At 41.4% G+C, this 27,706-nt stretch overlaps 1 protein-coding gene across 1 annotated transcript in view; it reads right to left on the reverse strand.

Annotated features, from left to right (window-relative positions):
* kcnd3 (potassium voltage-gated channel, Shal-related subfamily, member 3) overlaps positions 1–27,706 on the reverse strand; it is a 166,399-nt gene that overhangs the window by 87,058 nt on the left and 51,635 nt on the right. The gene's annotated exons all lie outside the window — the stretch shown is intronic.

A 27,706-nucleotide genomic window follows, 5' to 3' on the forward strand; every position in this document is an offset into this window, starting at 1 on the left:
AGGTGCGGAGACGAAGAGGAGGTGAAAATTTGATATCAAGTTCAAAGAGAACATGCTGATTATGCTGCAGAACACTCTGGGGAGCAATAGGGGTTGTATGAACTAGTCGACTTCACTATAGTGACTTTTTATGCCTGTCATTGACTAGTCGCTGTCACGTTATAATGACCGGCAAGATGCAGCCCTCGGAAAAGACAGCAGCCTGCTGTCAGCAGGTGACAAGCTCCTGCGTGTCGGGGAGGGGGGGCAACGTGCTGTGCCAGAGCGTCGGTACTGACACCCGCCGTAAAACGGACATTTAACTAAATTGTGACCTTTTCCCTCTTGCAATTTAACCTTCCCCTCACCCCATCCTAACCTTAACCAGCGTGCGCATGCAAAGCTCTGATTGTTGACGCGCTCCAGACATCTGCGTCCTGAGCACGGCCACAGTAACATTATCAAATTAGGTGTCGCCACCTCAAAAACTAATTTAACACGTGATTGTTCATGTCGGCTCATTTCCTTTAATGTTTTCTGTCTTTTATTTGCATCTGATGCGTTTCACTGCTGTGGAGCGGGGCGCATCACCTTGTCCTCCGGTGACGCATCGATCACTGATGCGGCCGCCAAGCAGCGAGCACTCCGCTGTTTTTGCGGTCGGTAGATCTTTTAGAACTGCAGTTCAAAGGTAACTCATAAGGTGAATATATATGAACCCAGGTAGCAGTTTCTCTTTAGGATTGAGAGGAGATGCAGGAAGATAATAAACAGGCAGGACAGAAAAATAGTCAAATAAAAACAAGTTAGTTTTTGTACCTGGTGGTTGCAACAAACAGACACCATTGAAGGTAATCAGAAGTGAGTAACAGAAAATGAAATAATTATTTTAATGTTTAGAGCAGCAGGAACACTGAGAGGCTGCAGGCGCATCAGTGAGTTTACGGCCCCTGCGCAGGGTGAGATGGCTGAAGCAGAAACTACTGTTGTTAAAAGAAATGTGTTTAACTTTGAAAATGTGGGCGGAATTTTAATTGTCAAAACTCCAGCGAACCATTAGTTCATTTTGCTCAAATAGAAATAGAGGCCTGCCTCTAATTCTGGTCCTCCTTCCAATAAAGGCCTGGAGCTTGATGAGCTTGAGTCAAATACAGGCCCGGGTCTGTATTAGAGGATTTACGGTATATTTACATTTTATCATACATTTATATGTACATGTATACATAAAAAGTATTAGCATCAGAACTTTTATTTTATCCTGTTATCTCTCGATTAGAAGAAATATAGATTTGATTAGTTAAATAGATTAGCTAATATTTCATCACCAGACACAAAATAATATCTGCTGACCAAAACCCTTTTTAAATTGTTATTTCTGGTTCTAATCAGTCACTCTGACTTTTTCATGCAGGCTGAACATAATAATAGTCTTCTACACTTATTTCCTGCATTGGCTTTTGATATAATAGATGGTGAAACACTAGGATTTCAATAGCCTGACAGATCTACATCACACTGTCATGTCTGACCCAAGACATTCGGAATCAGTCTCTAAACACAGGTAAGAGTTCTTCAAATGATATTTACAAAGGATAACTGAAAGAGCCCCATCTAAGTGAGGTGAGACTGGAGAAGTTCTCTGCAACACAAAATTCAATTAGTCCTAAGAAAGATGTTCAGAATTTTTGACTGTTTAGTTGAGAGGTTTGGGGATGGAGAAGGGGGGGTGTGGGGGTGGGGGTGCGTGCGGTCTGAAGGTGAGTGGCAAGAAGCGAGCAGGTCCAAGACGAGAGACTTGAGAGAGCACCCTACAGGAAGGAATCTGAAGGGACAGGTGAGCGGTGGAGAGCTGGATGGTCTGGCGAGATGTGAGCTTGAGAACTGGAGATTGCAACTGAACCCAGGTTGAGTAATCATCTGGCACTGAGTGGTTGTCTCCCAGCTCCTTAAGAAGCCAGACTGTCTGATGACATGCTCACTTTCAGCTGGGCCGCTCCCTGGAAACCACCCACCTGTAATTAACTCAGGAGAGATATAAGGGTGCCACTCACCTCAGATCGTGACACACATTGTCACTTAAAATTCTTCTACGGGGAAGGGGTTTTAGCGTCCGGGAAAAGGCAGAGCATGTCTCGGCTAGTAGAAGCTAACCATTGGCATTAGCATTTCCACCAGACAGCAGAACTCCTTCAGGCTTGTGTTATTTGTGGAGATAAAACATAAATGTTGCAAACTGAGTCAGTGAAAGAGTTGTGTTGCTGTTATCCAATCCTTGGCAAGAAGTCCAAATATCAGGAAATAAGACTCCAAAATCTGCTGTTTGAAGCTGAGCACTTCTAGTTCCTGAAAATGGTGAACCAAAGCTTTTGTTCTCCAGAGTACGACTTACAAGGCATTCCTCCCTACTAGAGACCACTGCTCATGTTTTGAACAAACATCCCAAACCTTTAAAAAATCCCTAATCTCAAAATTGTTATCGTAGTTTATGCAAACAATAATTTACACTTTTACAGTGATGCTGATTTAGTATTACTCAAATATTTGAGCAAAATTATTATGAAATTCTTACAGGCAGTGTTAAATGACGGTGGACATAGTAACTCCATTGATAACGTCTGTTGGAAATAAGCACAGAAATATGTGAATAATCATGTCCAGTAGTGTGTAGATGATGTTTTTATCAGTTCAACATATTCAGTCTCTTTAAACCAAGGCTGTTGGAAGAAAAATCTATGACAGAGAGGAATTTAATTGTTCATAACCACCTTCAAAAGATTTGAACTACTGCTGCAAGTTTAACCCTCTCAGGCTCAAAATAAGTTTGATAAAAGGATGAACAATTAAGTCCTTCTGGGGTACTTCTGAGTAAAAAAAGCTCATGAAATACATATGTGGAGTAACCAGGTAGGTAGGTTTTAACGTTGCAAATCTGCAACACCTGCCTCCAGAGGGTTAACCAATGGTAATATAATGAAAATGTGAGTAAGCCAGCAGAAAAACAAATCTTTTACCTGCAAAAAAGTCTAAAATATGTTCACTGTAAAGGAGTGGTTCACTTGTTCCATCAATAAATTTGCAGTGGTCTCAACGAATGCCTTGTAAGTCGTTCTCAGGGGGAAATAATATACTTATGCAGCATTAGTCTAACCTAAACGTTCCCCACATCACAGCTGAGCTTCAGACGGGAAGTTTTGGAGTCTTATTTCCTGATATTAGGACATCTCACCCCAGAGTGGATAACAGCAATGCAGCTTGAAACATGGATGTTTTATCTCCACATATAGCACAAGCCTGGAGGAGCTTCTGCTGTGTGGTGGTGTTGCTAATGCTTACGGTTAGCTTAAGCTAGCTGAGACTTTCTCTGCTGTTTCCCACACATTAAAACAGTCCTGAGTCAAGATCGGTGAGTTCGTGAATGTTAATCTACAGTGGAGATCTGTAGATCTGTGAGGATTTCTGACTACTTTCAAGTTCACCCTACATGAAAAAAATCTGAGCGACCAAATCTAATCAGAAATAATCATTAAACAGGTTTTAAGTCAATCACAACTTTCAAATTTATTTTGGAAAAGAAATGCTTGTTTATGAAAAAAAACTTTGTTAAAAATGTCCATTGTGCTAATGAAAAGTAGCTAAATTATCAAGGAATAAAAAGCCTAGTGTTTACTAACCCTATGATGCATAATGGTCACTACAGTGGACAGGTACTCAAAATTGTTATTTATTTATTTTTGCTATTAAGCACAGCTATTGAAGACTTTATTGCATTTCAGCCCCTCCATTTGGACTTCAGTAACTCAAGCCAACATATTTCATGTTCAGAATGCATGCTGTCCATCGAGATGGACATGTAATAAACTATGTGTAAATTAAATATTACAAAAAATATGTAAATATGAAATTTGTTTCATTCACACCTAAACATGAATGAAAAACATTGTTTAAAAAATCATGGTTGAAGATTTCATAATTCATGCATTAAAGGGCTAATATTAAAGTTGTTTCAAGTGTGTTAAAATTGTGCTTTGAAATAAATTAAGCACATCAGTCATGTTCTTTTGGACAAAATATTAGTGCTACACCCATTTTGCTATTGGTTATAAATAAAGGAACAAATGCAGTTCTACATAAAACATGATCTGAATTCATCGCATTTTTCCCATTTTAAAACATTTACCAATTATCAAAACCCACACTGAAGCGAGGACATAAACTTTGACACATAACTTCATAGCTTAATGGAGTCAAGGTTCCAAAAGTTTATGGAATGTAGATAAGCTCCATTCAGTTCAATTCAGTTCAAGTCAATTCAGTTCAATTCAATTCAAGTTTAATTATATAGCGCCAAATAACGACAAGTCGTCTCAAGGCACTTCACATAGTAAACATTCCAATACAGGTCAGGTCATTAAGCCAATCAGTAAAAAGTTTCCTATATATGGAACCCGAATGCAGTAAAGAACACAACACTGAGAAATCTAAAAAAATGTTGATTAAAAACTTGTAAAAACATGAAGATCTTGATTAATATCGGACCACATATAATTATTTCATAGACGTTGTCGTCGTCGTCTTCATCCGCTTATCCGGATCCGGGTCGCGGGGGCAGCATCCCAAATAGGGAGCTCCAGACCGTCTTCTCCCCGGCCATCTCCACCAGCTCCTCCGACAGGACCCCAAGGCGTTCCCGGACCAGATTGGAGATGTAACCTCTCCAACGTGTCCTGGGTCGCCCCGGGGGCCTCCTGCCAGCAGGACATGCCCGAAACACCTCCCCAGGGAGGCGTCCAGAAGGCATCCTGACCAGATGCCCAAACCACCTCAACTGACTCCTTTCGATTCGGAGGAGCAGCGGTTCTACTCCGAGTCCCTCCCGAATGTCCGAGCTCCTCACCCTATCTCTAAGGCTGAGCCCGGCCACCCTACGGAGGAAACTCATTTCGGCCGCTTGTATCCGCGATCTCGTTCTTTCGGTCATTACCCAAAGCTCATGACCATAGGTGAGGATTGGGACGTAGATCGACCGGTAAATCCAGAGCCTGGCTTTCTGGCTCAGCTCCCTCTTCACCACGACAGATCGGCTCAGTGTCCGCATCACTGCAGACGCCGAACCAATCTGCCTGTCGATCTCCCGATCCCTCCTACCCTCACTCGTGAACAAGACCCCAAGATACTTAAACTCCTCCACTTGAGGTAGAACCTCTCTCCTGATCTGGAGTTGGCAAGCCACCCTTTTCCGTTCGAGAACCATGGCCTCAGATTTGGAGGTGCTGATCCTCATCCCAGCCGCTTCACACTCGGCCACGAACCTACCCAGCAAGAGCTGAAGGTCAGAGCTGGATGAAGCTAGGAGGACCACATCATCCGCAAAAAGCAGAGACGAGATTCTCCTGCCACCAAACTCGACACACTCCACACCACGGCTGCGCCTAGAAATTCTGTCCATAAAGATAATGAACAGGAGTCATAGACTTTAGAAAAAAAGCTTCACTTTCAGGATATACACTATAATAACAGAAACTTGGTGCTTGTATCGAACTGTGAGAGGTACTGCCGTGAATTATTCAACAGAGTAAGAGTGTGAAAGTAAATTACTGTCAGTTTTCTTTTGACAGTTTCCTCGACAAAAGCAGTAATGCAAAAGAAGGGAAGAAAGGAAAGGAAAAGAGAGTTGGAGATAAGGCAGGTGATGTGGTGCTCATCTAAATGCACACAAAGGTAAAAACTGTAGTTTTTTTAATTTATCTTTTTTCCAAACCCAATTAGATTCAGTGTGTCGGTTATCCACAGCACAGCATGCATGCAAAATGAACACAAACAACAACAAAAAAGTTCCTCTGGAAATTTCACAGCCCGGTATAATGTGAAGACTTTTCTCCACACTCTGTTCTCTCATCTCTCCAACTTCTTAGTTCCCCTTCTCTCTTATCTACCCACGCCAGCCATAAGCATTGTTTTATTTACTATTTTATGGCAACACAATAAAAGATGATCAGATAGATTAAAGGAAACAAAGAATAAAATCCTAATAACAGAAACCAGGCAATAAAAAACTGGAAGAAAACATTTAAGAGCTGCAGAAACAAATACAATGAAACCACAAACTTCTAAGTTAACTTGTTTTAGGCTATTAAAAGCAAAATTAATTTCCCAGAGGTGTGCGCTTGCATGAAAAACAGCTATTAAGTTTAAATGGTGTTAAGTAAATAGCTGATTAGGAGAAAAGTAAAATGATGAAAACATCAACGCAAATCCTTGGCAGAAATGAAAGTACCTGAGCTTCAACAATAAGAAAGCTAATGACAACAATACACTTTCTACTCAGTTCCCACAATAAGTGTTAATATGAAATATGTCTGCAATAAAAAGACAACATGAGACACCCTACATAGTCTGTGAAAGGCCAACAGCATCATCTGGGACAGACTGGGACTAAAAAACAGCCCTGGACTCTGACTAGGCCTGGCCTAAAGTAATCGGAAACTCGGCAGCAAAAGTATGTGGTCAAACCATCAAAATTATAGCAACAGCGCTAATGTTGACTATATGTTGTATTAAAAGCTGTATTACTGATAAGCTTAATAATATATGCAGTAATTAATCTTCTTACTGCAAAAATGATACCACATCTAAATGAAAATGCAACATTACAAATGTAACTTCTGTATTTAAGATTTTCAAAGTTTGTGAGCATTAACTGTAACACTACTACCAACCTTTTTACGTAAAACCACAACATATTTCTTATTACCCACTGCATGTGGCCTTTTACAGATAAAATGTAGACATTTTGCTGTTATCATAAAATAAAATTGCAACCTACACATGAATTCCTAACATCAATCCCTGCGAATGTTTCTCCTCTTACATTCTATACTTGCTTCCCCTGGATCTGACTGTGGAACCAGCACATCTCTCTGTCCCTCCTTACTGCTGGCATGTTGCTGTGTAGCTATCTGCCTGACTTCTTCACTGCTGTGAACCTGCTGTGAGGTGCTGCTGCTGGCTGTGCTGCTAAATATGTCAGTTAATTTGTGACATTTAGAGGCTTCAGCATCTACTGCCCGCAAATTTTTTTCTCTTGCCTTCTCAGCTTCACCCTTTTCTTCCCTTTTTTTTTTTACTAGCGGCCGGGTTTTGCATCGTTTTAATTTTCTACTGCCTTTGCCTCCTCTCCGCTTCAGCTTCTTCTTCTCCTTGCCTGGCGGCCATAGCCAATGTAGCTGGCATCCAACTTAGAGCTGCAGTGCTGCCACCTAGAGTGCTGGAGCATGAAAGAGCTTTGAGGGGGGGAAAAACAGGTGTTGAAAGTGTGCGTGGAGAGTGGTGGGCCGGCCCACCGGCCGTCCTGGAGTACCGGGTTCTGTGATTCTCCAGAATCCACAGATGGCCAGTCCGCCCCTGATCTGGGATGTTTTTTCTGAGTATCTTTAGCACAGTAATTATCCTAACTTCCAAAAACCCACTGACAGCTGTTCTTTAGCACTCAGGGATCGGTGTAAAATCTACGATCAGTGCCCTGGGCAGGAAGATGGATGATGATGTACAGTGTGGAAATACATCACACAAGCAATAAATGACATCGCTGTGCTCCAGAATGGTAGTGAAAGGCAACAAATAACTGCCCAGTTGAAACAGAGGTAAGGCAGTTATTACCCACGGGGCATCCATATGAAATAAAAAACTCCTGTAAGGCCTCAGCTGGTCCCTCCCTGGCTTTACACCCAATTATTTTATGTCTGACATTTCAAGAAGGCTGTTTTACATGTTGCATTTAACGTGGATTACATTTGTTTTGCTTTGAAAGGTAGAGTGACTGTGCATCAACATACAGAAGATGTAGTATCTGTCATTAATGTGTCGTCTCCTGGGTTGTGGCGCTGGATTTAGAACCAGTTGGTTTCAGTGGAAGAGTTATGAATGAATATTTTACAGGTTAGAAATAAATTTTAGAATTACCTCATGTTAGAGAAATAGAGGTTAGTTGTGATTGGATTTATTAGAAACTAGTTCCAGGTGCTCTAATGTAAAAACATCATGGCGGCTCAAGCAAACACGAATTTATACATGATTAAATTGCTCTCTTTTTCAAAATTCAACATCGATTTCCAAATTGTTGTTATTTTTGTTCTTCAAAACCTTTTTATTCTCTTCTCAGCAATAACATTGGGTTACTCTTCCTCAGTTATTTGTGTATTTTTTTTACTCTTGCTTTATAAACAGTACAACACACACGTCTGCCTTTTAGTTTTAGCCACCAAAGGTTTGCGATCCTATTATGAATTAAATTTCATAGAAAAAAACAAAACAAAACATGGTTAATAAATTGTGAATACTTTGTATTATACCAAAGCTAAAGTGCCTCATTTTAGGTCACTTCACTTCCTGTTTGTGCTTCCCACCTGTGTCCCGCGTATTACATCCATTTATCGGCACACCCGCTCTCTTTGCCAATTCACCCTTCAACCAATGATGGTTCTGGTCTATAGGGCCTTACATGGACAAACACCATCTTACATTGGTGATTTTCTCAGTCCCTACACCCCCAGCAGGTCCCTGAGGTCCAGTGACCCAAGCCTACTGGTTGTGCAGCACCAGGCTAAAGACCAAAGGTGACAGATCATCTGCTGCTGTGGCCCCCAGACTCTGGAACTCTCTCCCCCTGAGCCTGAGATCGTAGGACTCAGTGGTCTCCTTTAAAGCAGCTGATAACTCATCTGTTCAGAATGGCTTTTGTGTGACCTTCATCACCACCCTCTCTGCTACTAAAACCTGCAGGAAGTAACCAAAGAATTGTATCTAAACAAAGTTAACAACCTCGTAAAAGAATATACCATCTAATGATGAATACTACTTTTCTATTCAACATGGGACAATATATAATGTAGGAGAGAAATAAAATGTTTAAAATCCTGTAAACCAAAAGCGACCGTTAAATGGTGCCTGAAATTCAAATAAACACCATTTTGAACTGGTTGTTGCGACATTTGGCTGTAAACTGAGTGCAAATACAGAAAATACAGCAAACATCAAGCAGTAAAAACGAATGAAATCATTCAAACAGTTAACATCAATAATGCATGCCAGATCTATTCTTCAACACGCCCACCAATATGTCAAAGGAAACGACGGTGCTTAGCATGGACATTTATGAATATGAACCAGCTTCCCCGTGAGTCAGAGTGTAACAAAGGTGACGTAGACAAAGCAAGCCATGTGTTAATATATTAAAAAACGTAATCCCTCATTCCAAAATGAAGACCATTTAGGATTAGATCAAAGCATGTTTCCATTAGAAAAAAAAATTAATCCCTAGTCACTTTTTCACTTCCATCTCTCATTTTTGCCCCATCCTCTTCTAAAAAAGCCACAGCTGGCACAGCTTGACAAAGCATGGCATTGCCAAATTGCATCTATTAATGCAGGCAGCCGGCTCTGGCTTCTGAAAGCAAATACCTGTTAGTGGGTGTGGGAGCGTTCAGACTTATAACCACGGACTTATTGATCTTTTGATTGACTCTGACTTTGCATCTGAAACAGCATCCTGCCAAAGCAACTGTGAAGAGAGCCGTAGATGGCTGCGCTGATGACTGTGATGGCGTGAAATGCATTTTGCTATGACAGAGTACAACTCTAACTGCCTCTGAAACTCAGTAATGAGCTCTGTGTATGATGGGAAGCCACTTTTTAACACATAGCGGGTTGTGGAAGACAACGCAGTGCTTTGTACGCAAAAGCAAAAATGATAATAGAAATGGAGTCAGGCCATTTCCTGTCTCGGCTTGCGGGGTATTTGGGATGCGTAGAGAGCTGTTACTCCCTCTGGATTGGGCTAATTGCTGTATTTGTCAGCAGTTTCAGTGGAGAACTTTTTTCCTTCTTCATATAAGTCACAGTCAAGCACAAAGAAAGCATGACTGGTAAACTACTACAGATTAGAATGTAAACAAGGCAGATAAACTACTCAGAGATTAAAGGATAACGGGAACATGAGCTTTTGATTAAAAAAATTCCCCAGCTGGGGATGGAAGTGTCACTGTAACAAGCTTTAACTGGCCTGAGGAGGCAGGATGTGACATGCTGGACACAACATGTTCATGTATGAACAAACAAATGCCTTTATTCAGACAGGAAGAGGCATTGTGCTGTCTGCTGTTCTATTTTTACACTCTGCTTCAAAATAACAGCCTTTCGTGTCCATTCATGTGGGGAAAATGAGCCATACATGGCTGAGGAAGTATATAAATAACTACAGCCTTATATAAAGACATCCACCTACACCAAAAAACACATCTGTATGAACATTTACATTAGAAGAACAGCTTAATCCAGTCCACTGCAGGCACACAGTGTTAGACATTAGTGTAATGACGGCAGTGTCACCACCACACGTCGGATAGCTATGCCAAAGATTGAGCTAAAATAATGTATTATTTTCTTCAAGTTCAACTTTGCAAGCTAATGTGAGTGACTGAACGAATGCCTTTAAATGGTAAATATGTATGACCTGTATTTGTATAGCTCCTTGTTAGGGTTTTACAACCCCCAAGGCACTTACAACACAATCAGTCATCCACACATTCACACGCTGGTGATGATGAGCTACAATGTAGCCACGGCTGCCACACACTGGCACCAGCAGTTACTCCAAACTCCACCAGCAGGCAAGGCAGGTTAAGTGTTTTGCCCAAGGACACAACAGCAGCATTCTCTGGGATCAAACCTACAATCTTTATTGTCCCTGTATAATGTGCAGTGAGATTAAAAAGAGCAACTCACTTTCCAGTGCAGATTATGCAAGATATAGACTTGGAAAGAGAAAAAGAATAAAACAAGTAAATGGATAAAAATGGTGTTTGGATTTTTGTTTTCCTATTATATTACATACAGGGTGGAGATGTCATAATTAAACAGGTTATTGCACATTAATATCCCAGATTATTACATAAGTATTACAAGGTGATGATATCTACATGCACATTTTTTAATATTATCTACAGGGTGGTGACATCACAATTAAGCAGGTTATTGCATGTTAATGTCACAAATCCGTTGTCGGTACAAGATCTGCTCGGGTGCAAGATCGGCTTGGGGTCCGTCGACTGCCCATGATGTCAAAGTAGTTGATTGGCTGAACATGAACCCTACGGAATTACATAATCACGTTATGTTGGTCCAGGCAAACTTTTCTGTTGGAAAGATGGACAACTTTTACAAAGAAATCCATCATTACCTCTTTGAAAATACACTTTTAGCATAGAGCTGCATGTATATTAGGGCTGAACGATTAACTGCATGTGCAATTAAATTGGAATGTGACAAAAGGAGATTTTCTAATTGCAAAGGCTGCAATTTGGCAGCGAGTGGTTAGCGCAATGCTAATATACGTGGAAAAACCCATAGGAACGCTAATGCTAATATCGCCAATTACATTATTACAAATTATGAATTAGAAACGTGCCAAATGATTACATTTGGCGTCTAATAGAAAGTAAAACTACCATCAATCAAATGAGTACAGACAGGTATTTTAGTAAAGCCAGAAAACTTTTAACTCCAGTTTTGGCTAGCAGCTATGAGCGTACCTGAACTACGCATGGACAAGACGTCAAAAACTCTAAACACAAAATACTTCAATAAACGGGACACACATCTTTCCTGCAAATACAATTTCACAGGTGTTGCTAAAACCTATGATCCTTCAAGGGATGTGCTCAAAGAGGAGTTCAACATTATAAATACAATATAGTGTTTTATTTTACAAATACCATTATAAACACAAACTTACGTCTTAAGAAACATTATTTTAATAACGAAACTGCTAAATTCTTTCCAACAGTATAGATGTGTAGTGTATTTTGTCCGAGTGGGTTTGCCGTACTTTGACGTCATCGGCAGTCGAAGAACCCCGAGCCGATCTTGCACCCGAGTAGATCTTGTACCGACAACGTATCTGTTTATTGCATGTGATGTCCAGTCAGTAAGTGCATAATGTTGGTTGTGGCTTTGGGAAAAATCTAGTTTTAAATCTGTTGGCTTTTGATCAGATGCGCCTGTACCATCTCCCTGAAGGCAACAGGTCAAACAGCTCAAAGCCAGGATGGGAACAGTCCATGATGATGTTTGCTTTGTTGAGACAGTGAGAGGAATAAATATCCACCAAGGATGGGAGAGGGCAGCTGATGATCTTCTGTACCAACTTACTCTCTGGAGGTCTTGACTTACTGTCATGGTGAAGCTGCCGTACAATGTTGTTATGTACTACGACAGCAGGCTCTCAATGGTTGAAAGGTAGAAGGCCAGCCGCAAACTAAAAGCTAATTTGTGCCTCCTCAGAACCCTCAGGAAGTGAAGTCGCTGCTGAGCCTCCTTTGTGACTGCTTTTGTGTTCTCTGTCCATGTGATGTCAGACGCCGAAGAACCAGAAGGTGTGGACCCTCTCAACACGCTTGTCGTCGACACAGAAAGTGCCTAGGTGAGTGCTAAGCCTCCAGAAGTCAATGATGATCTTCCTGGTGTTCATGATCAGCTTATTTCCTGAACATCAGGCTGCCAACTTCAGGACCACCTCTCTGTAGGCTGCCTTTAAGGTCGCGGTCGCAGGATGGACTGCAGTCATGGGTGTTTATTTTAGGATAAAAATAGTTTAATCAATCTCTGATGTGTAAAAAAAGGTTTGTTACTGGGATGGCAGAGAAAATGTAGGAGGACCATTTTTAGAGACTTAGACTTTTGTAGATGGAAGTGAAAAGCTTTGACTCACATGAAGATTTGTCAACAAACTGCCCACCAGGAAAAATGTTTGTGACATACAGAACAGGATGGGCTGAGATAGCTTCCAAGTGATTTCAGAATGACTGTGCAGAAAAAAAGCAAGAAATGACAAATTTATAGTAATGTCAATGCTGCTTGAAATTATATAATTTAAATAGCTTTAAGAGAGTTGTGTATGTTTCCTACTAGGTGTTGATGTATAATCTGGGTTAGGGCGCTTCTGTGTCACATAGGCCTCAGTATGAAATGAGGCAAAGAGTTGGAACTACATAACAAAAACACTCTTGGATGCTACATCTGGAGTTACCATGGTAACTACTTCCCAGGAGTAGGCCAGCTGACAATCAAGTCCTAAAATGATGCGAGCTTGAGTTTGTGTTTGTACATGTTCCCATCAACAGGCTGACAGAGCGAGACAGAGTTCAATCTCAGCAGATTAAGAGTGTCTGTGTTTACTGTAAGACTTTCATAAAAAGACAGTGGAGGATCACAATCAAACAGGATTTTCACACAAATGACTGCGGGGATAGTGTGATAGAGGCTTCAGACGGGGGAACAGACGAGAGAAAGAGAGGCTCTGAGGAATGGAACACCGTATAGAATGAACTACGGTTAAGAAAAATGGCTCAAGGGAGAGTTAAAAAATAAAATAAAGGAGAGAAAGAGGCAGAAGGAGAGGCAAAGTGCATGGTTTAATTAGAGTGGCTATAAATAACCTGGGGCCTGACATTTGAACATGGAGAACTGCTGAATGTCTCTGTGGGTTTTCTGCTAGATGTGCCTGATGTTTGAACGCATGCCACCGATTTCTGTGCCCTTCTGCTTCTTCTGTGTCTTTTTTCTGACTCTTTCCTCTCCGTCTCACCCACTTGTCAAGTCTCTTGTCTCTCTCAAACACATGCAGACGTGCGGACCCATATATGTGCATGCTTGTCACTCAGGTCCTCGTCTTATTCCTCCTATATATGAACCAGGAGAGCAAAAGTGACATATCAAAAACTGGGCTTTTCATTAGCTGCCAGGAAGAGGAATGAACACACACAGACAGAGCTGACACCTGGTGCGATGTCAATACCCTGCCACTAATAGCTCATCTTGACACCCAGCATCAGTCTCCCACAACGGAACACTCATCTGTCACACTACGTGGACATTTGAATTCAAATTCTGCAAAAGATTCTGTGACAGGTCTTTCACACGCTGCACTGTCAGGGCATTTTGAGTCCATTAGGCCAAAGTAAAACTTAATTCTCAGTCCATATCTCTTGTTTAGCCTTTGCTGGATCCATTTCATATAATTTAGTGTGTCCTCTTCTGCCCTTAAAAGCTGTCTTCGATCTCTATGAAAGTTGCTATGGGAACTCTTACTGCTACACCACGAGGAGAAAGCATTTTATCAAAGCCTGAGAGCTTCAAAACCCTGTTCTAAAATAAGAAAGAGCGAGGAAATATATATATATATATAAAAAGTGGAGTAAGTGTTCTGAAACCATGTGTCAAAAACAAAGAGGAGTGGGGATGGTACAGACGGGGGAACGGTTCTGAAGTCAAAGAGGGGACACAGCTTGTTCATCTCTGTCATGGACAGATTTGCCCAGGATAAAGCCAGTCATTACTCACTGAGGCCCAGTGGTAACACTTTCCCCATCTCTCCCTCCTTCACTCTGTACCTGCACCCAACCTTTTGACCTTCTATGTGTCCGCAGGGGGCCAGCAACCTGGAGAGGTGAAGGAGTGGAGCTGGACTGATATACAACAGGGAGGACAGTCAATCAATAAGAAAAGCAGCAGTTGCCAGATTAGATACCTGATGAAAAAGACTTTGTTCTTTCCACCAAAATAGATATTTAGGGTTTATGGTACAGCGGCGAGTAAATGTGGCAAAAATCCTTTCCCCTATAAACTTACATCTTATTTGACCATGACTTTATTTCAGCCTCAACAATCAGTGCGTTTACATGCAGCCAGTAACCCTTTTAAAACCCGAATATTCACAATAACCCGGTTCCACAGGTCCATGTAAACACCGCCAAAAACCCAGATATGCTCATAACCGGGTTTTTAAAAACCCGGTTACTACACCTGGGGTAACCCTTTTCTAACCCAAATGTTTGGTCGTGTAAACGCATATCGGGATATTCCCATCAAAGCGTGTGTTCTGCGCATGCTCTGTTCGCAAGGAACAGTAGCGAGACGTCTTGTATGTGCCAGAACACCGGATGTAAACAACAAGTTGGGGGCAAAATGGCGAGTCGCGGCACAGCACCACAGAGCCTCAACGTGCCTGTTTGTCAAACTTTACTTAGAATAGCCTTGCACCACCACATTTTGGCTTTTATTCTCTTTCCTTCTCCTTGTATCTTAACAAACCCAAATCGAAAAAGTAGATGCTCGTCTACAAAAAGCAGTACTGTTGTGCTCGTTTGTGGCCTCCAGGAAGCTGTTGTGTCAGTGTGTTAGCCAGGCCAGATTGCTCTCTGTGCCTGCTAATGTGGGCACTCAAAGAGACTTGAACTGTAATGTAAGTCAGTGGAGCATGGAGGGGACACACACACACACACACACACACACACACACACACACACACACACACACACACACACACACACACGCATAGTAAAATGATCAGGACAGAGAAAGAGCTGATAATGTGAATATTATTTATTACAAGTGGGAAACAAACCCTGGTTTTGCACTTAACACACGTCATTAACACATTCTGAACTTATGCAACTTACCACAGCCATAATATGCTAACATCCCTTTTAAAAGCATGAATTATTAAAGGCAGACTAATTAATTATTTCATACTATTAAATCATTTTGAGACATTATTTACTAAAATGACCCTTTTCAGGGTGATTGAAAAGTCACTCTGCCTCCTCCGGACCGCATTTGCAACTTGATTTTTCCAGACTGGTGATCAAGTCCCATAAAGTCTCCTCTCACCTGTCAAACACTCAGTCTTTAACTTTTTCTCATCTCTACCCTAGCTCCTCATATCCTTACACACCATTGATTCCCCGGTGAGCCGTGCTGAAGGTCAATCCAGTCAGCTAGCTGCTCGTAGCTTCTAGAGTAATGTGCCATCATCACCCAGCGCTCTGACTTCCATGTTTGGGTTTACCGACAAGCCACGGCCTTTTCCAGCAAACACATGATTCCTTTTCTTAGGATCTTTCTTCAGTGTTCTTCATGTTATTTACTGGGAACTCTGTTAGCTTAATTTAAAGTGGCTATAGCTAAAATGCTAGCGCCGGAGTGTGTTTCCATCACACGATTTAGATATTTCCTTGCTTGAACACAACTATTTGATTCAGTGATGAACCACTCCTGCAGAAACCGGTAAAGACTGAGGAGACATTTCAGAAGAAACCAAGGTGTTAAAAACACAAGGGCACTTACTTAGTGAGCCTTCAACCCTCTGAGGCTCAAAATAAGTTTTGATAAAAGAATGAACAACTATAAGTCCTTCAGGGGTACTTCTGAGTTAAAAAAATGCTCATGACATGCATATGTGGAGTAACCAGGTAGGTAGGTTTTAAAGTTGCAAATCTGCAACGCCTGCCTCCAGAGGGTTAAAGACCAAGTTCACTTGTTTTTCAATACATATCATTTGTATAAATTAATGCCTTTTGAGCCAAGCTCCGTAGAAAAAAAAAGTTGTTTTACAAACTAGAAGTGAGCCACAGCAGAGGGGAGCAGAAAACTGCTATGTTTGGAGTCTTATTTGCTGATTTTCAGACATCTCACCTCTGACTGGCTAACAGCAACGTGACTCTACCACTGACTCTGTTCACTCTACAACGTTGATGTTTTATCTCCATAAGTAATACAAGCCTACATGACTTCTGCCCTGTTGTGGATGCAAAGTTTCGAGATTATATATGTACATGTGAACCTCAAATCCTCTTATAAAACAAAAATTCTTGAAAAAAAAAACACCAGGACCTTCCCCATCTAAAAAGAAGCTTTAAACTCTTCAGTAGGTTTTAGGAAAAGTCAGGACCAGAGATAAAAGATAAAATCTAAGCTTCTCTACTCCCAACTGAATCGAATGTGAGACAAAAAGCTCTTGCAATCCATAAAAAGACAAAAATATGATGTAACGTTTGTAGAAGTGAGTTCTGAGTTATCTGTGAGTATTATGTGAACTCTGTGCGTCAGCATGTTTTGGATGTCCTCAGTGGTCCCAGCTGCCTGTAATTAGAGAGTACGCAGTGAGTGTAAGAATAGGGATCCCAGGGGGACTTATGTGACAGTGTTGAACTGGCACAGAAAACCTTTAAATTCCTACAAAATTACACATAGCAGACCTTCGTAAAGACTTTCAAATGTTTTGAATCATCATTTTTAATACAACAGAAAAAAATACCATCAGCCTCCAGGTAAAATACTCTGTCCATCTTTCAAGACTAACATCACTACAATACTGTGGCTGATGGACAAAAACTGGCACACTACCAAATTCAAGCCAAAGTAGTTTTCTGTTGAAAACATCAAATGCAATTATACAGTAAATACAGCCACACAGAAAAATAAACATCGAAATGAAAAAGTCTGCAGCAGGCCTGAGATAAATACTGGCTGGACTCTGGGCTACATTTCTTATTTAAAGTTCTTCAGAGGGTTTTCTATGAACGATTAGTTGCTTTCCATGATGAGTATCAGTATTTAGAACCTGGTTATGAAGTAGGTCGTGGTACAGAGTCAGTGCTTTTAAAGGTATTTAATGACATTTTTCGTGCTAACAATGCTCTTCTTCTGTTGGATTTGACAGCAGCTTTTGACACTTTGATCACAGCCATTGACATAAATATATGGACAATGGGGTTCCATAGGCTCCAATAACAAGTTTTTCTGCTAAAATGGGAGGTAGCCACCACCGCCATTTTGACCGTGTCACAGGTTCCGTCAAGCCCAGACAATTCCATAAAAGGGAAGAGAGGTGGAGCTGAGGGTGGGGCTGTAAGGCTGGGATCAACTGACAACATCCGGTCGAACTAGCTACAAGCTAACCTGAAGCTAACCCAAAGCTAATGCGGAGGTGGGAGCTAAGCTAACGGAGGTAGCAACCTAGCTACAACCGGAGTTACCTGTGCACAACACCAGAGCTTCTGAGTCAGAGATACGTCGGGCTGGCCGCTGAGTAAAACCGGGTGGATTACAGAGGTCTCCGAGACCTCCACAAGCCGGCAGCTGCACAGCAGACAAGCGCCGCTGCGATCTGAGATGCGCAGAGCTGCCGCTGGGGAGAACCGGGTGGAAAGGTTTCCATCCCAGAGCTCCACAAGCCATCAGCCCACCAGCACACAGAAGCCGCGATCAGACAGAGATGCGCCGAGCTGCGGGGAGAAGTGGCGTATTTTGGCTGTTCTGGCTTGCCATAAGAACCAGCTGTCAGCCCACGCAGCTAACAGAAGCCGCGATCAGACAGATGCGCCGAGCTGCCGGGAGAACCAGCCGTCAGCCCGCGCACAGCAAGATCAGACAGAGATGGACCAGGCTGCAGGGAGGGGATAAGGGTGGAAAACATTGGTCTCCCGAGAGTTCCACAAGCCGATAGTCGGAACCCAGCTCCACCAACATGTTATATTTCAACCCATTTTCTAAAGTGCAGCATTATGTTAAATGCACTGGGTTTACCCTATTACATTTAAATTTCATGGTTAAACAGTACATGTTAAAATCTAAGCTCAGATCGGCAGTGACCTAAAATACATAAATATAATTTTACTTACCGAAAAAAATGAAGTGGAGACCCCTTGGACGCTCTATTAGTGCAATTAATGCCACAGCGTCATTTTGTCCAACAATTGCACAAAAAATATCCAAACAAGAATACACAAACACAGAGACTCAAAATCCCGGAGCAGTTTCCAAGCCAGACCGAGGCTCTACTGAGGCCTTTCCATGGAGCTAGCTCTGTGGTCACGTGGGTCTGAGGCGGCGGTCACGTTGGTCGGATGCTCATTAATTATAAAAATTTTTAGGACTTTAATACACTTAAACAGAAAAGTGAGAAAAAAAATCACCCCCCTCAGAGTTGTCATGAGTGTAAACTAGATAATTTAAACAAAAAACATGTTTTGGTACCAGGCTGTAAACATGTTTATTTCTGCGGTGAGATTGGGATTTTTAACATGGGAGTCAATGAGGATTTGCTCGCTTCTGACACCAGCCCCCAGCTGATGAGGGTGGGACTGCAATTTATTTCACTTCCGGGTTTGACTCAGTTTCAGAGCTGCATTGTGGGGGCCTGACCACAGCATTTTAATGGACAGGCTGCAATGGTAGGTGGAGATTAAATGATTGGCTCCCACCTGTTGGGGAGGAGCTTCTGCATGGATCTTATTGGGGGTGGGGGGGGGGTCTCAAGGCTCTAATCTTGGCCTCCTGCTTTTCTCACTCCACGTGCTATGCAGTTGGTCCAGAACTCAGTGACAAGGTTATTGACTAGGACAAGGAGACGGGATCATATCACATCTTTACTGGCTTCACCCACTAAGATTATGGTGTTTGTGTTCAAAGTACTGGAAGGCAGTGCCCCATCATATTAGTTTGACCTTCTTCAAAGACACCTTCCATCAGGCTCTCTCAGATCAGCGGACAGGGGTTTGTTAGTTGTTCCTAGAGGGTACACAAGCTGTGGAATACAAACCCGTTGAGTGTCAGACATTGCTCCACATCTTTAGGAAGCACCTGAAAAATACTTGTTACTCATTGGCTTTTTATACGTAGTGAAATCTTCTAAATATTTTATTCTTTTTCACAACACTTTGAAATATGTGATCTCTTAACCTGTTTGTTTTATTCTCTAGATTTAATTTCTGCAATTTTGAAAGAGTGTTTTTTATGTGAAATTAAATGTGTGTTTAATTGAAAGTGTTTAAAAAGGAAAAATGATGATGATGATGATGATGACACATTGCATCACATCAGCTAGCAACAGAAGTAATGTGTATGCAACCTATTGTTCCTTTGGGGATAATTTTATGGATTACTAAAACGTTGCACAATTTCAGGTCCCCCTCTGCCAGTTTGTATGATCTTTGTCATTGCCTTGGAAATTGAGGTGAGGATTCACTGCTTCCTCCTTTCGCCATACATAGAGCAGCAACTCAGAGATTGGGTACGGCCAAGGTCTGGCATCGACCTTGTCACACTGACATTACCGATCATCATGAAGGCCCACTGCTTGGGTTAATGTGGGTTAAAACAGCACAAAGCAGAAGCCTGACTAATCATGATTGATGTAATTTCCCATTCTTTGATAAATGAATGATGGTCAACCTGCAGCAATTGATTTGATCTCTGAGGAAATAGTCAGTGTGTGTGTGTGTGTGTGTGTGTGTGTGTGTGTGTGTGTGTGTGTGTGTGTGTGTGTGTGTGTGTGTGTGTGTGTGTGTGTGCGTCCTGCTTGGGCTTATATAAATACATTTAGCAGCGGCGTTCAGAAAGAAAGCAACATCAGGCATTCCAGGTAATTTACTGGGTCACACGCGCGCACACACACACACACACACACACACACACACACACACACACACACACACACACACACACACACACACACACACACACACACACACACACACACACACACAACACACACACACACACACACACACACACACACACACTACAGATATTAGCATTTGACATTTCTACATTAAATAGTGAAAAGTGAGACGTGACAATAAAAACCAATCTGATTACACGTGAATCTTTTTCTTTCTTAATTTACAGTTTTTATTGAAAAAAAGTTGAATATTATGTGATTTTTCAATTCAGTTGACCACATAAAAATCAAAACAGTAGTGTCCAATTTTCTAAGCAGAATTCAACATTAGTCAAAAAATCGTTTTCATCAATTTTAAGTATATAATGGAAACTGAGACCAATGCTTAGCGCTATAATGGCAAATCTGCAAAACAAGCTAGCTTAAAACATTATTTTCATGCCTCTTCACAACATTTTAGTATAAGTATGAATTATTTTTGTGTAGACATGAAAAATAAACAATAAAGGAAAATGACGTGGCTAAAACCCACAGACAATGACACGGCTGAAACGGATGGTTGAACCATACGGTTGACTGTCTCACCAAACCACTGCACTTCTGTGTTTACCTGTGTCCTCCACTTAGTACACGCTTGCACACTTTGTAACAGAACACTACTGGTGTGAGAGGTTCTCTGCTCAATAATGTCAGAGAAGGAGAAATAACCGGCTGCTACCACGTCAACTTTAGGACAAACTACCAGAGTCCCAAAAAGTAAAACATCATTTGAAGTCACGGACAACAAAACATGTTTAGATGCAGAAAACGGCGACTGGTGTTTAGTGCTATCTCATTTACTGTGGCAACTCGCACGTTCCAATACCAGGGGGATGTGGTCCAGGGATAGATAGCTGACATGAAGGGTGAGCAGTTTATGACTCTTCTTTTCTAGACTTTTTGGGTTTACAACTCTTCGTCTGCTGGCATTCCTGCTGTGTACCTCTGTTTTCTCATGCCTCTGCTTTAGGAGGAAAAACCTACCCTGATGAATTAGGTCAGCTTGTATTCTAGAAGGAAAAATAAAGTCTTTAACCTCTGTTTAAGTATTCATTGTACATCACTGCAAAGTTACTGAAAAGGTTTTAAGCATGGACTGCCAGGCGAGTTTTACATTTTGGCACAAAGACTAATTTTATTTTACTATTCTTTAATTGTTAGTCTGGTTGTAAAAAAGTGCTTAGTAAGTTTAACATTTTAAAGCGAGACACTCAACTACCATTTTTATGACATGCATGGCTCACGCTCATTCAACTTCGGCACTTATCAGGGGAAACGGTCAAGCAAATTCCTTTTGGAGAATATTTTATAATAGTTTGACATTGGAAGAGTAACTTTTGATTATAAACTGCAGACTTACCTGAATCCATGCATACACCACTGGACTATAGCTAATTTAACTACACATCCCACACGAGGTGCTGGAACCTGAAATTCATAATTTGAATGAAGTCTTTTAGTATTTAATAGGAAAATATCCATTTCAATCATGGGAACTGAACTAGGAAGAAAATGACATGTGAAAATCTGCGCAGAACAACGAATGGGCACCTTAGCTTTAACACACTGAAGCAATCTCAGCCGTGTTACAATTAATCTATAAAGTTCAACACTAGTCTCATGCTAATGAATCTCTTATGAAACCCACAAACTCACAGTGAAGTCTCATTGCTTCACAGTGACAGTGTTGTGAGTCCTGAAGGACTCCCTTGTGTCCCCATCCTTCCTCTCTCCTTTCTTACCTCATTCTGTTCATCTCCAGCTCTCCAAGTTACAGCCATTACACAGAAAACGCTGCACCACATCATTAACCGTCTCTCGCAGCAGTCCACGCCCAAAATGCAGACAGCAGGTCTTTTATGTGCCGTGCCGCTTGATAGACGGTCTAATTCTCTATTAATGGAGGCAACGCAGCCTCATTGCTCATTAAAAATGAATGGAGACAAGCTCTCTGTGCTGATAATTATACATACACACACCTGGACACAGCGCACCCTGTGTTACACCGACAACAGTGGGCACTTAGAGAGACAAATACAGACAGACAGGAACAAACACACAATAACAAGGAGTCATCAAGCCACTGCAGGAGTGCAGGGATTAGTCAAGGAGAGTAGAATAAGTATTGGTCTGATGGAGTGACAATCATGATGAGGTACTCTGGAGAGAATCAGTCATTTTCAGCAATCAAAGCAACAAGATTAGCTTAAGTGAAAGAAAACAAGCTCAAAAAAGACGCAGGGGGAAGAAAAACTAAATTCTAGTACTTTCTGGGAGACCGTTGCTGCTAAACAGTGTTACAGATGGTTCGAGTTGGGCCAGAGTGAAAATTTCCCTCTTTGATGTGAGGCACAAACAGAAAGGATTACATTTAAAGTCACTATGGAACTTTCTTCATCCATCTATTTTCTTGACCCCCTTATCAACGCAAGTTCACCGGGGGGCTGGTGCCTATTTCCAGCAGTCTCTGGGCAAGGAGGCAGGGTACACCCTGGACAGGTTGCCAGTCCATCACAGGGCAACACAGAGACACACAGGACAAACAACCACGCACACACACTTACACAAGGACAATTTTTAAGAGTCAACAGTCATGTTTTTGAACCATGGAAGTATGCCGGAGTACCTGGAGAGAACTCACGCATAAACATGGAGAACATGCGGACTTCATCCAGAAAGATGCATTTTCTTGAGACACTATGTGATATAATGACCCTTTACAGGGTTAATTAAATATCACTCAGACCCCCACGGTCCCTGTGGCCAGCATACCACATTTGCAACTTTAGAGTGTCGGGCCACCACCCATGGACCTGTGACGCTGCAGTCTCCTTCCAGAATGTTTCCTGCATGTTTTAGATGATGACCACGGCTGATTTGTTTGATTTTGTGATGAACCAATCCGCTAGAAACTAATGAAGGCTGCGGAGACGTTTCAGCTGTTAGGGTAAGTTGTTAAAAAGACGAACGCACAGCAAGGAGGTAAGTTTAACTTTTGCTTTGACCACAGATAACTCATAAGTGACACTAGGGCGTGTTAAAAATTAGCAAGACTGCCAAGCAGGGGTGGGGTTAGGCCCGGCTACTTGGGCTCAAGCCCCGAATGTTTTATGAAAAGCCCCAGATCTAAAACATGGAAGTAACATGCAGTACCAAAGTCCAACAGAGAGGGAGCAGCTGGCAGTAGTTTGTATACAGCCTGCCTGAGCCTCCACCACTGAAGAAAAAGCCCTTCAGCAGCCAGCTTCTTCTACAGTCTCTGCCTGAAACGCATATGTGAAGATGGACATGAGGACGTTTTTTAGACAAAAAGTACCGCGACACAACCCCAGCTATGATGATACTGGTATTGACTCAGGTTTGTGAGTCTTATTTGAAAATATTTGTTGTGCTGCTGGTTTGCCTAAAGTTAGCTTACTGTCAGGTAAAGTTGTTGAGAAAGAAAGGGAATATTTACTATCATCTCACACTAAATACTAACAGGAACAATACTCTGCCCTGAATATGATTAATATGTAGCTTCAGATTAAAAAGTATGTGGTACAAGACAAATATATATGATGTTGACTAGTGCATGCCAAATATGTGTGTGTGCATGCGCGCGTAAGCATGTGCGCGCGTGTGCGTGCGTGTGTGTTAAGTCCCAGATCTTCTTCAGTCCTAAATCCGCCCCTCTGCCTAGTATTCCTTTAAATATTTAGCAAGTGTAAGAAAGTCAAAATGAGAGTGCACATCAACAACAAACAAAGGAGCATAAATGAAGCAGAGAGCATTAGTTAAAGAGAGATGAAGTGACGGCAATGAAGACTGAAGGTTAATGACGGTTATCTTCGTTTCCCCAAAAACAACTGTATGTGGGTGATGCCATTATGCTAAACCAGGCAGGTAATTAACTAGAATGCCTAATTAATTCTAATGAAAGAGGAATGCAAATGAATGAGGTCAATGATCTGAAATAATGAAGCGAGACATAAAATGACAGATCAGCAGAGTGATAAAGAAAAACCAGATCAGTTAGCGCTGGCTGATGTACAGAACACTGAAGCACGCATTCAGCTGTGCAAATGTAACTGTTTGTTCTATTACAGCTAATTTATGTGGGGAAAGCAACCTAGACGGAGCCAAAACGCCCCCTGGGCCAAGGCTGTTAGGTAGAGAAGTCCTTTTTTATTGATCGACTCTGATATTGAAAGTGCGCCCCTGTTTAACTAAGCTTACATTAGAGGACAAGGCAGAGTGATAAATTACACTAGGATGATGAGAGATGCCTATTCACGATTCTCACAACAGCCACCCCACATGACACTCTTCCACAGAAGCAGGACTGTTCCCTGGTTGGAAGTGCTGAGTTGTAACTTTCTGCAAAATCACAATTAAACAAACAATCTGCTCAGAGATGAAAAATAAATCAGCTCATCAAAAAGCCTCCAACAAACTGATTTTCCCCAGGAGCCATTTATCAGCGTTCACGCATGGGTAATAAAGGACTAAACCAAACAGGAGATGTTCTTTTTATTTTCAATTAGGATCCTGCAGTTTGACCAGTGGGTCATTGTAATGAGAAATTATTCATGAAAGTGGAAGATTGAATTTAGACAGCAGAATAGCAGAAGACACACACACACACACACACACACACACACAAACACACACACACACACACACACACACACACACACGCACACACGCACACACACACACACACACAATATAAACAGAAACAACTGATGTGGATGACACAAGATGGCAAAGTATGAAAAATGGTGACAGGCAAGGGTGGATTGTAGAACTGCATTGTTTACAGATAGTTAGTGTTTTATATAAAGAGGAATGGGATTAAAGCAGAAATTCTTCAGTTGATGACTGAATCAAGACGGTAAACAGCAATGAAACGATGAGCAGCTCCTAAGGTGACAAGCAAATCAAACTAATCCTGCATACCTCAGTCGGTTAAACGTGTTTAGAGAGATGCTAATTTACCACTTAGGCCACCTTTTTGCCCGCGATCACACAAATTAGGACAAACATCTGTTACTCAAATGCTTCTCCGGCATCAGACAGGTTTCTGTGCATTAATGTCCAACGATTTCCTGTAGATGAGTCAGATGTTTACATCTAAAACTTCATCTTGAAATAAAAAATAACTCCCTTTTGTTCTACGTGTTTCTCTGAATGTTGAAAAACATCTGATCGGACTCAAAGAAGTCCATCAAACGACTCTGAGCAGTCGATGAATTGAAGAGCAGGCCTGATAACAAGAATATGTACATCCTGCAGGACAGTTTTGGTGTGTTTAAGTATTTTCTGTGGATTTTCCAAAAAGGCTCAGATGAAGGTAACTGGACTTCTTTGGTTCAGTCCATTTGCCTTTATTTGAACCCTTTTGGATGACCTGGACCACCAACCCTTTTGATGATTGGTTAAAAAAACAAATGATGTCATACCTGGTCTTTGAATGACCTCAGTTTGGAGAAGCTGGTTGGACTGGTTACAGCAAGGGTGTCTAATCCTTGTCCTTGAGGGCCACCATCCTGCATACTTTAATGGTTTCCCTGCTTCAATGCACCTTATTTATACCAATAGGACACGCTTCTGCAGAGATTGATGATCAGTTGAACAGGTGATATATTTTTGCACATGACCTCCTTTATAACACGCCTCATGGTAAAGGGCCTGCAAGGGTTCTACAACCCCCCAAGACACTTTACAACTAACCAGCCATCCACCCATGCACACACATTCATTTATTTATTGTTCATGATATTTTCAATAAAAACATCCCACTGAGCTTTATTGTTCACCTGTAGCTTTTTCGACTCTGTGGCTGTGGTCAACATTAGATTTCAGTTATTGCAGTCAACAATGGAATAATAAATAAAAACACATTTACATAATACTTAACATAACTTTAACAGCTGTCATTAGGCTTTATTAGAGAGAATATTTAGTTATGTGAATGCATAGACATAATTAAAAGACATCCTAAACAATGAATTCCTGGTTAACCCCATCGTTGACAGAGGGATTCCAGCAATGAAAACGCGAGCCAGGATAATAAGAAAATCTATTAAATTCGGCTCTATTTAATCTCAATAATGCATTCTGAGAAATCAGCAGAGGGATTGGAAATCTCTGAGTTTTATAACATGCAAATGATCCCGATTTAGGTGTTCAAAAACATAAAACTGTTTTGTTTCCTAACAGCAAATGCAAACTCAGATGTCAAAACTAAAATGTTTTTATTCAGTGAATACAAACATATAATGTGTCCTATCTGCAAAAAACCTGAATCATAAGTATGATTCAATCACGCAACGAGTGTAATTTTTCTTTAAAATACTATCTTTCAAGACGAGCACAACTTTTCTATAGCACCAAAACACTTAGTGAACATAATAAAAGAAAGAGACACTCTTTGTGACAAAATGACCAGACACAAATGGCAGAAACACAAAAGAGCTTAAACGGCTGTTTAAAATGGAAAGTACTCTGATCAGAATGACAGCACTCGCAGCACACGTGGTGTTCTTCCCTGCCAGTGGGAGGACAGAGGCATGCAGAGCCATATAAATGAGCTTGATGTTCATTCTTGTTGCTCACTTAAACAAAACATGCTCATCTGATAAAAGGCAGAGCAGGCAGAGGGTTTATGGTCTGAATTTCAAAGCAGAGGGGCATTAAATCAGTGGAAAAGTGCAAAAGGAGACGTAAACACAGGAAAGAAAAAGGAAAACACATGCAAACCCCAAAGCCCTGCATAGTAATTGAACAAATAAAATAGATAAAAATGCCAAAAGTGTCTGGAGCATTCTCTGAGAGCCCTGGGGCCACTTGGGTTAATTTGTCGGGTTTATGTGTGTGGGTGTTTGTGCAGTGGCATTTTTACCATTAGGCATAATGCCTGGGGCCCCTTTATGTTGGGGGGCCCCCTAACCCTGACTGCTGGCATCCCTCTGTTAATGCCATAATGGACTCCTGAAGAGTCCTTTAAGACACCGATGTACAAACAGGAAGTGATTGGTAGTCGTTCCACTCCAATCCAGTTGGTGGCAGTAATGCACCAAATTGCTGTTTGCCAAGTGCCACAAGACCACAAATAAGAAGAAGAGAAAGCAGAAAAAGATGAAGGGGGGGGGGGGGGGGGGGGTTCATAACAAACTCTATGCAGTAGTCAAAACATTAAGCATGAAATTGAGTTTTCCTAGTGGCTCCATTAAAAGAAAGAAGCAGCTTGCTTTAAAAAAGCTTTTATCTTCACTTCCAAAAGTGATGTCATTTTTCTATGTAAACATCAAAAGGAAGCAGAAAAGGAAAGACAATGGAAAATGTTTAAAGGGGGGAAAACATTGACCAAAATGGAAAATAGAAAGAAAAAGAAAGGCAAAAGCACAG

This window comes from Nothobranchius furzeri, chromosome 15 (assembly GCF_043380555.1).
Source record: "Nothobranchius furzeri strain GRZ-AD chromosome 15, NfurGRZ-RIMD1, whole genome shotgun sequence".
Taxonomy (NCBI): Eukaryota; Metazoa; Chordata; class Actinopteri; order Cyprinodontiformes; family Nothobranchiidae; genus Nothobranchius; species Nothobranchius furzeri.